Source organism: Vulpes lagopus, chromosome 7 (genome assembly GCF_018345385.1).
Source record: "Vulpes lagopus strain Blue_001 chromosome 7, ASM1834538v1, whole genome shotgun sequence".
NCBI classification, from domain to species: Eukaryota; Metazoa; Chordata; class Mammalia; order Carnivora; family Canidae; genus Vulpes; species Vulpes lagopus.
This window is the reverse complement of record NC_054830.1, coordinates 19,613,311-19,626,221: the sequence shown is the minus strand read 5'-3', so window position 1 is coordinate 19,626,221 and position 12,911 is coordinate 19,613,311. Positions and strand designations below refer to the sequence as shown.

General features: G+C 38.6%; 1 protein-coding gene across 9 annotated transcripts in view; it reads right to left on the bottom strand.

Annotated features, from left to right (window-relative positions):
- Positions 1 to 12,911, bottom strand: part of DOCK3 (dedicator of cytokinesis 3) — a 525,841-nt gene that overhangs the window by 333,519 nt on the left and 179,411 nt on the right. The gene's annotated exons all lie outside the window — the stretch shown is intronic.

Here is a 12,911-nt window from a genome sequence, read left to right as displayed (position 1 = left end):
TACCCCTGCTTATTTCTCTCTCTCAAAGAAATAAATAAAATCCTTAAAAAAAAAGTAAAACAAACTTTTTAAAAAGACATTTTTAGCCTTTTTACTTTAAGGCCATATACTGTCCACATCTCGCTTAAATTAATTTTTTAAATTATTTGTGTCCTTTAACATTTACTAGTAATGCAAATTAGCTCCTGCTCTTGGTATAAAAGATCTGATGAAAATGGGATGAAGGGCACCCAGGCACTGGTTTTTGAAACATTTTATAAACTCTCCCTTATATGGGTATTGTATTTCCTTTGAAAATTGTGTCAGTAGAGGAATTCTGGGTCTGGTAGAAGAATTCTGATCTTGGTAAGTATCAGAAAGATGCTGGGATTCCCTCAGTCCCATCCAGTATGGTGTCAGTCCTTGTGCTAACTGCCAAGGATTTATCAGTGAACAAAAGTGGACAAGGTCCATATCTTCAGAGATAGGGACCAGATAAGGTCTCATCTGAAGATAGGGACCTTGATTTGGGGAATATAAAAAATAGTGAAAGGGAATAAAGGGGAAAGGAGAAAAAAATGAGTGGGAAATATCAGAAAGGGAGACAGAACATGAAAGACTCCTAACTCTGGGAAATGAACTAAGGGTGGTGGAAGGGGAGGTGGGTGGGGGGTGGAGGTGACTGGGTGACCGGCACTGAGGTGGGCACTTGACGGGATGAGCACTGGGTGTTATTCTATATGTTGGCAAATTGAACACCAATAAAAAATAAATTTATAAAAAAAAAAAAGTCAGCCTGCAGAACCAAAAGAGAGAGAGAGAGAGAGAGAGAGAGAGAGAGGGAGGGAGGGAGGGAGAGAGAAAAGCAAAATAAAAAATTGGGACTTCATCAAGATAAGAAGCTTTTGCACAAAAAAAAAAAAAAAGAAGCTTTTGCACAGCAAAAGAAACAGTCAACAAAACTCAAAGACAACCTACAGAATGGAAGAAGATATTTGCAAATGACATATCAGATAAAGGGCTAGTTTCCAAAATCTATAAAGAACTTATTAAACTCAACACCAAAGAAACAAACAATCCAATCATGAAATGGGCAAAAGACATGAAGAGAAATCTCACAGAGGAAGACATAGACATGGCCAACATGCACATGAGAAAATGCTCTGCATCACTTGCCATCAGGGAAATACAATCAAAACCACAATGAGATACCACCTCACCCCAGTGAGAATGGGGGAAATTAACAAGACAGGAAACCACAAATGTTGGAGAGGATGTGAAGAAAAGGGAACCCTCTTGCACTGTTGGTGGGAATGTGAACTGATGCAGCCACTCTGGAAAACTGTGTGGAGGTTCCTCAAAGAGTTAAAAATAGATCTGCCCTATGACCCAGCAATTGCACTGTTGGGGATTTACCCCAAAGATACAGATGCAGTGAAATGCTGGGACACCTGCACCCCGATGTTTATATCAGCAATGTCCACAATAGCCAAACTGTTGACGGAGCCTCGGTGTCCATCGAAAGATGAATGGATAAAGAAGATGTGGTTTATGTATACAATGGAATATTACTCAGCCATTAGAAATGACAAATACCCACCAATTGCGTCAATGTGGATGGACCTGGAGGGTATTATGCTGAGTGAGGTAATTCAGTCGGAGAAGGACAAACATTATATGTTCTCATTCATTTGGGGAATATAAATAATAGTGAAAGGGAATATAAGGGAAGGGAGAAGTGTGTGGGAAATATCAGAAAGGGAGACAGAACATAAAGACTCCTAACTCTGGGAAACGAACTAGTTGTGGTGGAAGGGGAGGAGGGCGGGATGTGGGGGTGAATGGGTGACAGGCACTGAGGGGGGCACTTGACGGGATGAGCACTGGGTGTTATTCTGTATGTTGGTAAATTGAACACCATAAAAATAAATTTATTATTAAAAAAATAAAATAAAATAAAATTGTAATAAAAAAAATTAAAAAAAAGTAAGTCCCTACTTTTCATTCAACGTCCTGCTGTGACAAGTTGGGACATAAGCGTGTCCTTTTTTCTCTAAGCTGTCTAATGCTGTACAATCCACAATTCCACTCCATAGCCCTTGAGATGCTCAAGTCCTTCATATTGTTCTTTGGGAGCTATTAATAATTCTTTCAATATTTCTTTTGTGAGCATCATTATTAATTTCCTTCCTATTCCCCCCCTCTCATTATCTATCCATTTCAAGCCCCAAAACCCCTAACAGCTATGGTAATGGTAATGACAAAGTTCCTAGAACACAAGAAATACAAATCCATACAACTATAAGTAGAGTAAGTCTGAGGTTCAGTTTGAGAACAGTTTGCTAAGTAGACTAACAATGACATCAAAGGCAAAACAAAAAACAAAACAAAAAAAACCTACGAAAGACAAATATAAAAATATAACTTGGCCTACATGATCAAAAGCAAGAAATTTTCCAGATACTCCTGACTTACTGCTTTTCCCTTTCACTCTATTCTAAACTAAGAGTTAAATAAATCTAGTAGATATAGAATGGCTGGATGAAACAATTTGATATATTCCATAATATCTAATTGGAAGGATTATCTCTAGTCAGAAAACCAGGGCTACAAAAAGCTGAATGCTCCCTTTATTGATGTTCTGTATGAGTTCAGAGTAGGGGTGCCTGGGTGGCTCAGCTGGTTAAGCCTGTGACTCTTGATTTCAGCTCAGGCCAGGATCTCATGGTCATGGGCTGAGCCCTGCATTGGTCTCTGTGCTTGGTGTGGAGTCTGCTTCTTTCCTCCTCTCTCCCTCTGCCCCTCCCGTCCCCCTGCTCTATCTCAAATAAATAAATATTTAAAAGAGAGAGAGAGAGAGTTCAGAGAAATCTTTTCTTTCAGTTTTGGTGCTCAAAGCCAAAAACCAAACTCTAGTTATGATCCTGATTATTGCTGAATTACAAGGTCAGATGAATTTAAGGCCCTTCCATAAATATTAAGACAAAAGACAGGCTACTGACTTGGAAAGAATGGTGGAGATAAAGTAAAACATGGACAACTTAAAAGGGCCTCAGTGTCACCCTTACTGAACCCTTTGCAGTATAAAAAGGCCTCCTTCTCTACTGATGAGGGTGTCCTTGCCTTCCTTAAAGACTTATAGATGGGATCACCTAAATGAGTTATCTTGCAAAGGAAGTCAATTTTCCTCATGCCCTGTATCAACCCATCACTACACCTCAGTGTCCCATGAATTCAATCTCTTTTCCTTCCCCAGCTTTCTCACAATGAATGTGGCAAAAGGCATTTCAGCTATTCATAAGCTTAACTCTGTGGACTTTCCCTCATCAAGGCTGATCTGGTACAACAGTTGAATCAGAACCGGCCAGTAGCAGTGGGTAACCCTGAGACTCTTGACATAGTACCATACTCCAAGTGGATTAGCCAATACAGGTTTATTACACTGGACTCCATTCATCATAAAAGGGATGGGATTTGGACTTACTTTCTCTGCCTTCTCTATCTCTGGAAAAATGACCTTCAGTAGACTACTAACTACCTTATTTGCCATCTTGTTAATGTGTATAAAACTGAAATATGAGCAAGGACCTCATTTGAAATAAATGAAGTAGAACAATAGACTGGTGCCCACAGGATTCACTGATACTACTAATTACATCATCATCCAGAACACTGGACTGTATAGAACAACAGAGAGGACTCTAAGAATACAGTATGCTATCTTTTTAAAGACTGGGGTACTATCCACATATGATAAATGCTCTGAACCAAGAACCAGTATAGCTACATTTCTCCTGAAGACAGAATACATGGGGTGGTGACAAAGAAGAAGTAATGACAGAAAGGGCACTTCTCACTCTCAAACATGATGACTCACTTGCAAGATTTTAGGTTCCAATCTCTTGAGGACTTTTGACTCTGCTAACTTAGAATCTAAGTGAAACATGACTATGCCAAATGAGAGCATGATTCAATTGCACCAAATCTGAGTCTACCATGGGGTCATTTCAGCTTTAGGCTCTTCCTTCCACTAGGCACACAAGGGGGTTAAAAGGCTATTTTGGTATTGACCGTTGTGTTTAATTTTTGTTAGTCCTCAAGAAAAAACAGGTTTATGGCCACATACATAAGTGGGGAAAAGATGCACAGAGAAACCAAAGGGATCCACAAGGAACATCCTATACAACCATACTCTGGTAAAACTTAATGGAAAAAAAAACCATCATTTATCATAAAGAACCACTGAAGGCTCAAATACTTCAGCTGAGTTACTAGCTAAAGTAAAAAGATCGTAAAATGAGTAGTAAAAAAAAAAGGAGCTCATTAATGAAAATTAATACCTGCAACCAGATAGAGAAACATGTCTGTATCATCTACTGTATATTATTCCTTGATATATCATATATATTTATAAATTTTACTTCATTCTTGTCTTCCCTTTTCCCTTCTCACCTATTTTAAAAGGGTGTAGGGTGTAGTGATGAGGTTTAACTTACACTACAGTCCACAAATTACAGAAGAGCAAAACAAAAACATGAATCTAAAGGAGAATATTCTAGAGATTATCAATTTGGAAACACATAGTAGACCCTCAACTTTATGGTCAACTAATATTCGACAAAGCAGGAAAGACTATCCACTGGAAAAAAGACAGTCTCTTCAATTAATGGTGCTGGGAAAATTGGACATCCACATGCAGAAGAATGAAACTAGACCATTCTCTTACACCATACACAAAGATAAACTCAAAATGGATGAAAGATCTAAATGTGAGACAAGATTCCATCAAAATCCTAGAGGAGAACACAGGCAAGAACACCCTTTGTGAACTTGGCCACAGTCACTTCTTGCAAGATACATCCATGAAGGAAAGAGAAACAAAAGCAAAAATGAACTATTGGGATTTCATCAAGATAAGAAGCTTTTGCACAGCAAAAGAAACAGTCAACAAAACTCAAAGACAACCTACAGAATGGGAGAAGATATTTGCAAATGGCGTATCAGATAAAGGGCTAGTTTCCAAGATCTATAAAGAACTTATTAAACTCAACACCCAAGAAACAAACAATCCAATCATGAAATGGGCAAAAAACATGAACAGAAATCTCGCAGAGGAAGACATAGACATGGCCAACACGCACATGAGAAAATGCTCTGCATCACTTGCCATCAGGGAAATACAAATCAAAACCACAATGAGATACCAGTGAGAATGGGGAAAATTAACAAGGCAGGAAACCACAAATGTTGGAGAAGATGCAGAGAAAAGGGAACCCTCTTGCACTGTTGGTGGGAATGTGAAATGGTACAGCCACTCTGGAAAACTGTGTGGAGGTTCCTCAAAGAGTTAAAAATAGATCTGCCCTATGACCCAGCAATTGCACTGTTGGGGATTTACCCCAAAGATTCAGATGCAATGAAACGCTGGGACACCTGCACTCCGATGTTTCTAGCAGCAATGTCCACAACAGCCAAACTGTGGATGGAGCCTCGGTGTCCATCGAAAGATGAATGGATAAAGAAGATGTGGTTTATGTATACAATAGAATATTACTCAGCCATTAGAAATGACAAATACCCAGCATTTGCATCAATGTGGATGGAATTGGAAGGTATTATGCTGAGTGAAATAAGTCAATCGGAGAAGGACAAACATTATATGGTCTCATTCATTTGGGGAATATAAAAAATAGTGAAAGGGAATAAAGGGGAAAGGAGAAAAAATGAGTGGGAAATATCAGAAAGGGAGACAGAACATGAGAGACTCCTAACTCTGGGAGGGGAACTAGGGGTGGTAGAAAGGGAGGTGGGCAGGGGGGGAGGTTAGTGACTGGGTGACGGTCACTGAGGGGGGCACTTGATGGGATGAGCACTGGGTGTTATTCTATATGTTGGCAAATTGAACACCAATAAAAAATAAATTTATATAAAAAAAGAAATTGTTTAATTTTTTAAAAAAGCAGAGGTCCACAAAAAATAGAAACTAGAATATATTACTTTTGAAAAAAAAATTTTTTTTATTTACTTATGATAGTCACACAGAGAGAGAGAGAGAGGCAGAGACATAGGCAGAGGGAGAAGTAGGCTCCATGCACCGGGAGCCCGATGTGGGATTCGATCCCAGGTCTCCGGATCGCGCCCTGGGCCAAAGGCAGGCACTAAACTGCTGCGCCACCCAGGGATCCCGAAAAAAATTTTTTTACTTTTAGAAATTAAAACACATTAATGAAACAGAAAACAATGAGAGACAATAGGATCAGCAACATAAATTCTTTGCTATATCAAAACAGACAAACAGAAAGGAATAATCATATGAAAATAAATTTTTAAAAGCACAAAAGCAGTAATAAATGGAGATATAAAAGGAGAGACATAATCATTGCAGTCAAAAATTTAAAATATCCTAAGAGAAGAGTAAAAACTACATGATCATTTCAATAGACACACAAAAAGCATTTAACAAAGTATGACATCCGTTCATGATAAAAACCCTCAACAAAGTAGGTTTAGAGAGAATATACCTCAACATAATAAATGCCTTAGTTAAAAAACCACAGCCAACACCATCCTCAATGGGGAAAAACTGAGAGCTTTTCCCCTAAGATCAGGAACAAGAGACAAGGATGTCCACTCTCACCAATTTTATTCAACATAGTACTGAAGTCCTAACCACAGCAGTCAGACAACAAAAAGAAATAAAAGGCATCCACATCAGTAAGGAAGAAGTCAAATTTTCAATATTTGCAGATGACATGATACTACTACACATAGAAAACCAGAAAGATTCCACCAAAAACTTTGCTAGAACAAATTCAGTAAAGCTGTAGGATACAAAATCAACATATGGAAATCTATTACATTTCTATACACCAATAATGAAGCTGCAGAAAGAAAAATCAAAGAATTGGGATGTCTGGATGACTCAGCGGTTAAGCTCTGCTTTCATCTCAGGGCCTGATCCTGGAGTTCAGGGATCAAGTCCCATATCAGGCTCCCTGAGGGGAGCCTGCTTCTCCTTCTGCCTATGTCTCTGACTCTCTCTCTGTCTCTAATGAATAAATAAATAAAAATCTTTTTTAAAAAAATCAAGGAATCAATCCCATTTACAATTGCATCAAAACCCATAAAATATCTGAGAATAAGTCTAACCAAAGAAGTGAAAGATTTACTCTGAAAACTATAAAAACACTTTAAAAAGAAATTGAAGATCACACAAAGAAATGGAGACTCCACGTTCATGGATCAAAAGAAAAAATACTATTAAAATGTCTCTACTACCCAAAGCAATCTATACATTTTATGTAATCCCTATCAAAATATGAACGGCATTTTTCACAGAGTTAAAGCACACAATCTTTAAATTTGTATGGAACCACAAAAGACCCTGAATAGCCAAAGCAACCTTAGAAAAGAAAAGAAAAGCTGGAGGCATCACAACTCCAGACATCCAGTTATATAACAAGGCTGTAGTAATCAAAACAGTTTAGTACTGCCACAAAAATAAACACAGATCAATAGAACAGAAAACTGACAACTATACAGTCAATCTTTTTCTGCCCATTTTTAATCAGATTATTTGGTTTCTTGGTGTTAAGTTCTATCAATTCTTTATATATTTTGAATCATAACCCCTTATTGGGTCCATCACTTGTAAAGATCTCCCATTTAGTAGGTTGGCTTTTTGTGTTGTTGATGGCCTGGATGCCCAAATCTCTCCTCAGGTTTGGGGAGTTTTTAACCATTTCTTTAAATTAGTTTTCTGCCCCTAACTCACTCTCTCTTCTCCTTCTGGGACTACCACGGGCATATATTAGTTTAAGAGAATGATTTCATAAACCCAGTAGGCTGTGTTCATTCCTTCTCATTCTTTCCCTTTTTCTCTTCTGACTGGATATTTTTAAGTGACTTATTTCTGAGTTCACAGATATTTTCTTCTGTTTGATCAAGTCTGTTGTTGACACTATTAATTACAGTTTTTATTTTGTTTACCATATATTTCAGCTCTAGAATTTTGAGTCCCATTTCTCTGTTGAACCTCTCATTTTGTTCATTTGTTCTTTTCCTGATTTCACTATCCATCTGCATTCTCTTATAACTGCTGAGCTTCCTTAAAATAATGTTTAATTCCTTTCCAGGCAATTTATAGACTCTATTTCTTTCAGGATGGTAAATGGAAAATTAATGTGCTTATTTGGTGGTGTCATATTTCCTTGATTTTTCTTATTCCCTGACGTTTTTGCATTGCTGTCTTTTATTCTAAGAAGTTACCTTCTCCAGTCTTTACTGAGGGCTCTCAGGAGAGAAATGCCTTTACTAGTCAGTCCAGGAATAAATTCTAAAGCTCTCTTAGATCTTTTCTATATATGCTATAGCTCCACATCTCTGATTACTGCTTTAGTGAGAATTCTTAATATTATATGCCTTCTCTTGACCTCACAAAGCCAGGCCAGGTGCTGACTGATAACTTCTCACTTTCCCTAGAGCAATACCCTGAAAAGCTCGAGTCATATGCCTTCTCCTGATCATGCAGAGCTTATTTGGCTTTCTGCAGAATCACAGGTCATATTCAAAGGCTTGCAACTCACCATCCATGGGGCACATGAAATGTAGGTGATATAGTTACAGGAAGAGTGGGTAAGGCATCCAGAACATTCTAAGTGTCCATGAGCCAGTTAGAAAAATCTGTAGGAAGATGTTCCCACTGGTTTATAGGCAGGCTTCTTGGTAGGAGTCTCTAAAGTGGCTAGTTAGTCAGATCTGTGGTTCTATGATAATTTGTGAGCCCTGATTGTTATGAGTCCTCACATCTCTTACCTGCTTCCAGCCTCTCTCAACCACTTTGCTGTGCTGATTACTTCAGGATTCTAAGTATGGAGCCTCTAAAGTAGTTAGTCAGTCAGATCTGTGGTTCTTTGATGACTTCTGAGCTCTGGTTGCTGTGAGTCCCCACATCTCTTAACTGCTTCCAGCCTTTCTCAACCACTTTGCTGTACTGATTACTTCAGGATTCTAGGTATGATGAGAAAAAAGCAGGCCTCTAGGGCAGCATCCTATATGACTAGAAAGTTAAGTGCTCATTCACTGCTCTCACATTCCCCCACTAGAAAAACTGTAGTCCAAGTGAATCTCTCTTGGAAATAAGCTGTGACTCCTTTGGGAAGGATGACACAGGTAAAGTGAAACTGTTCTTATCCTCTTCAATGCATCTATTCTCAGATTTTTTGCTTCAACAGTATGCTACATTTCTTCGGTGGAATCTCAAGAGCAGAAATGGAAAACAATGTAAAACTTCAAAAGTAGCATCCTGAACGTAATGTCCATTATGTAAGTCCTGCATCCAGATTACACAAAGGTAATCTCGTCCATTGCTGGTTTTAAAGATTGATGCTTCTGTGAGGACACGGTAGAAAACTCCCATTGAACCGTCTTGCTTGTCACTCTTCAAGTCCAGACATTTTTAAAAGCAAGTTTTATCAGATCTTTAAAGATAAGTCTCTACATGAACTTTTCCAAAGTCTAGAAATAGTATGAAGGTTAGTAGATTTATTCTATAAACGAGACAAATGTTTATACCAAAACTTGTCAAGGATATTACGAGAAAATCATAGACAATGTCATATGTATACAGAGAAGCAAGAATGTTAAAGATAATATAGGAAAATGTAACTAGTATGCTAAAAACATTAACACCCTGAAGAATGTAACCTAAGAGATAGCACTTTTAGAGTAGAATTGGTGACATACCCTTAATGTTGCCTCTAAAATTTCAATGTCATTTTCTAGAGGCCTTTTCCTACTGTCCTAAAAATATGTGGTTTATTTTTTTAATAAATTTACTTTTTATTGGTGTTCAATTTACCAACATACAGAATAAAACCCAGTGCTCATCCCGTCCAGTGCCCCCCTCAGTGCCCGTCACCCATTCACCCCCACGCCCCACCCTCCACCCCTTCCACCACCCCTACTTCGTTTCCCCGAGTTAGGAGTCTTCATGTTCTGACTTCCTTTATGATATTTCCCACACATTTCATCTCCCTTCCCTTAAATTCCCTTTCACTATTATTTATATTCCCCAAATGAATGAGAACATACACTGTTTGTCCTTCTCCGATTGACTTATTTCACTCAGCATAATACCTTCCAATTCCATCCACGTTGAACCAAAAGGTGGGTATTTGTCATTTCTAATGGCTGAATAATATTCTATTGTATACATAAACCACATCTTCTTTATCCATTCATCTTTCGATGGACACCGAGGCTCCATCCACAGTTTGGCTGTTGTGGACATTGCTGCTAGAAACATCGGAGTGCAGGTGTCCCAGCGTTTCATTGCATCTAAATCTTTGGGGTAAATCCCCAACAGTGCAATTGCTGGGTCATAGGGCAGATCTATTTTTAACTCTTTGAGGAACCTCCACACAGTTTTCCAGAGTGGCTGTACCATTTCACATTCCCACCAACAGTGCAAGAGGGTTCCCTTTTCTCCGCATCTTCTCCAACATTTGTGGTTTCCTGCCTTCTTAATTTCCCCCATTCTCACTGGTGTGAGGTGGTATCTCATTGTGGTTTTGATTTGAATTTCCCTGATGGCCAGTGATGCAGAGCATTTTCTCATGTGCGTGTTGGCCATGTCTATGTCTTCCTCGGCGAGATTTCTGTTCATGTCTTTTGCCCATTTCATGATTGGATTGTTTGTTTCTTTGGTGTTGAGTTTAATAAGTTCTTTATAGATCTTGGGTACTAGCCCTTTATCTGATAGGTCATTTGCAAATGTATTCTCCCATTCTGTAGGTTGTCTTTTTGTTTTGTTGACAGTTTCTTTTGCTGTGCAGAAGCTTTTTATCTTGAGGAAGTCCCAATAATTCATTTTTGCTTTTGTTTCATTTCCCTTCGTGGATGTATCTTGCAAGAAGTTGCTGTGGCCAAGTTCACAAAGGGTGTTGCCTGTGTTCTCCTCTAGGATTTTGATGGAATCTTGTCTCACATTTAGATCTTTCATCCATTTTGAGTTTATCGTTTGTATTTCCTTGGTGTTTGTAGTGATCTCTCCTTTCTCATTCATGATTTTATTAATTTGAGTCTTCTCTCTCTTCTTTTTAATAAGGTTGGCTAATGGTTTATCTATCTTATTACTTCTTTCAAAGAACCAAATCCTGGTTCTGTTGATCTGTTCCACAGTTCTTTTGGTCTCGATTTCATTGAGTTCTGCTCGAATTTTAATTAACTCTCTTCTTCTGCTGGGCGTGGGGTCAATTTGCCAATTTGCTGTTTTTTTTTCTAGCTCCTTTATGTGTAAGGTGAGCTTTTGTATTTGAGTTCTTTCCAGTTTTTGAATGGATGCTTGTATTGCTATGTATTTCCCCCTCAGGACTGCTTTTGCTGCATCCCAAAGATTTTGAACGGTTGTATCTTCATTCTCATTAGTTTCCATGAATCTTTTTAATTCTTCCTTAATATCCTGGTTGACCCTTTCATCTTTTAGCAGGATGGTCCTTAACCTCCACTCGTTTGAGGTCCTTCCAAACTTCTTGTTGTGATTTAGTTCTAATTTCAAGGCATTATGGTCTGAGAATATACAGGGGACTATCCCGATCTTTTGGTATCGATTCAGACCCGATTTGTGACCCAGTATGTGGTCTATTCTGGAGAAAGTTCCATGTGCACTTGAGAAGAATGTGTATTCAGTTGAGTTTGGATGTAAAGTTCTGTAGATATCTGTGAAATCCATCTGGTCCAGTGTATCATTTAAAGCTCTCGTTTCTTTGGATATGTTGTGCTTAGAAGACCTATCTAGTATAGAGAGAGCTAGATTGAAGTCACCAAGTATAAGTGTATTATTATCTAAGTATGTCTTCACTTTGGTTATTAATTGGTTTAAATATTTGGCAGCTCCCACATTCGGGGCATATATATTGAGGAGTGTTAAGTCCTCTTGTTGGATAGATCCTTTGAGTATGAGATAGTGTCCCTCTTCATCTCTCACTACAGTCTTCGGGGTAAATTTTAGTTTATCTGATAAAAGGATGGCAACCCCTGCCTTCTTTTGAGGACCATTCAAATGGTAAATGGTTCTCCAACCTTTTATTTTCAGGTTGTAGGTGTCCTTCTGTCTAAAATGAGTCTCTTGTAGACAGCAAATAGATGGGTCCTGCTTTTTTATCCAGTCTGAAACCCTGCGCCTTTTGATGGGGTCATTAAGCCCGTTCACCTTCAGAGTTACTATTGACAGCTATGAGTTTAGTGTCATCATGATATCTATTCAGTCCTTGTTTTTGTGTATTGTTCCACTGAACTTCTTCTTAAAGGGGAATTTTAAGAGTCCCCCTTAAAATTTCTTGTAGAGCTGGTTTGGAGGTCACACACATATTCTTTCAGTTCCTGCCTGTCTTGGAAGCTCTTTATCTCTCCTTCCATTTTGAATGAGAGCCTTGCTGGATAAAGTATTCTTGGTTGAACGTTCTTCTCATTTAGGACCCTGAATATATCCTGCCAGCCCTTTCTGGCCTGCCAGGTCTCTGTGGAGAGGTCTGCTGTTACCCTAATACTCCTCCCCATAAAAGTCAGGGACTTTTTGTCTCTTGCTGCTTTAAGGATCTTCTCTTTATCTTTGGAATTTGCCAGCTTCACTATTTAAATGTCGAGGTGTTGAACAGTTTTTATTGATTTTAGGGGGGGGGGTCTCTCTATTTCCTGGATCTGAATGCCTGTTTCCCTTCCCAGATTAGGAACGTTTTCAGCTATGATTTGTTCAAATACATATTCTGGCCCTCTGTCCCTTTCGGCGCCCTCGGGAACCCCAATTAAACGTAGGTTTTTCTTCCTCAGGCTGTCTCGTTTATTTCCCTTAATCTGTCTTCATGGTCTCTTAACTGTCTGTCTCTTTTTTCCTCAATTTCCCTCTTTGCCATCAACTTGTCTTCTGTGCCACT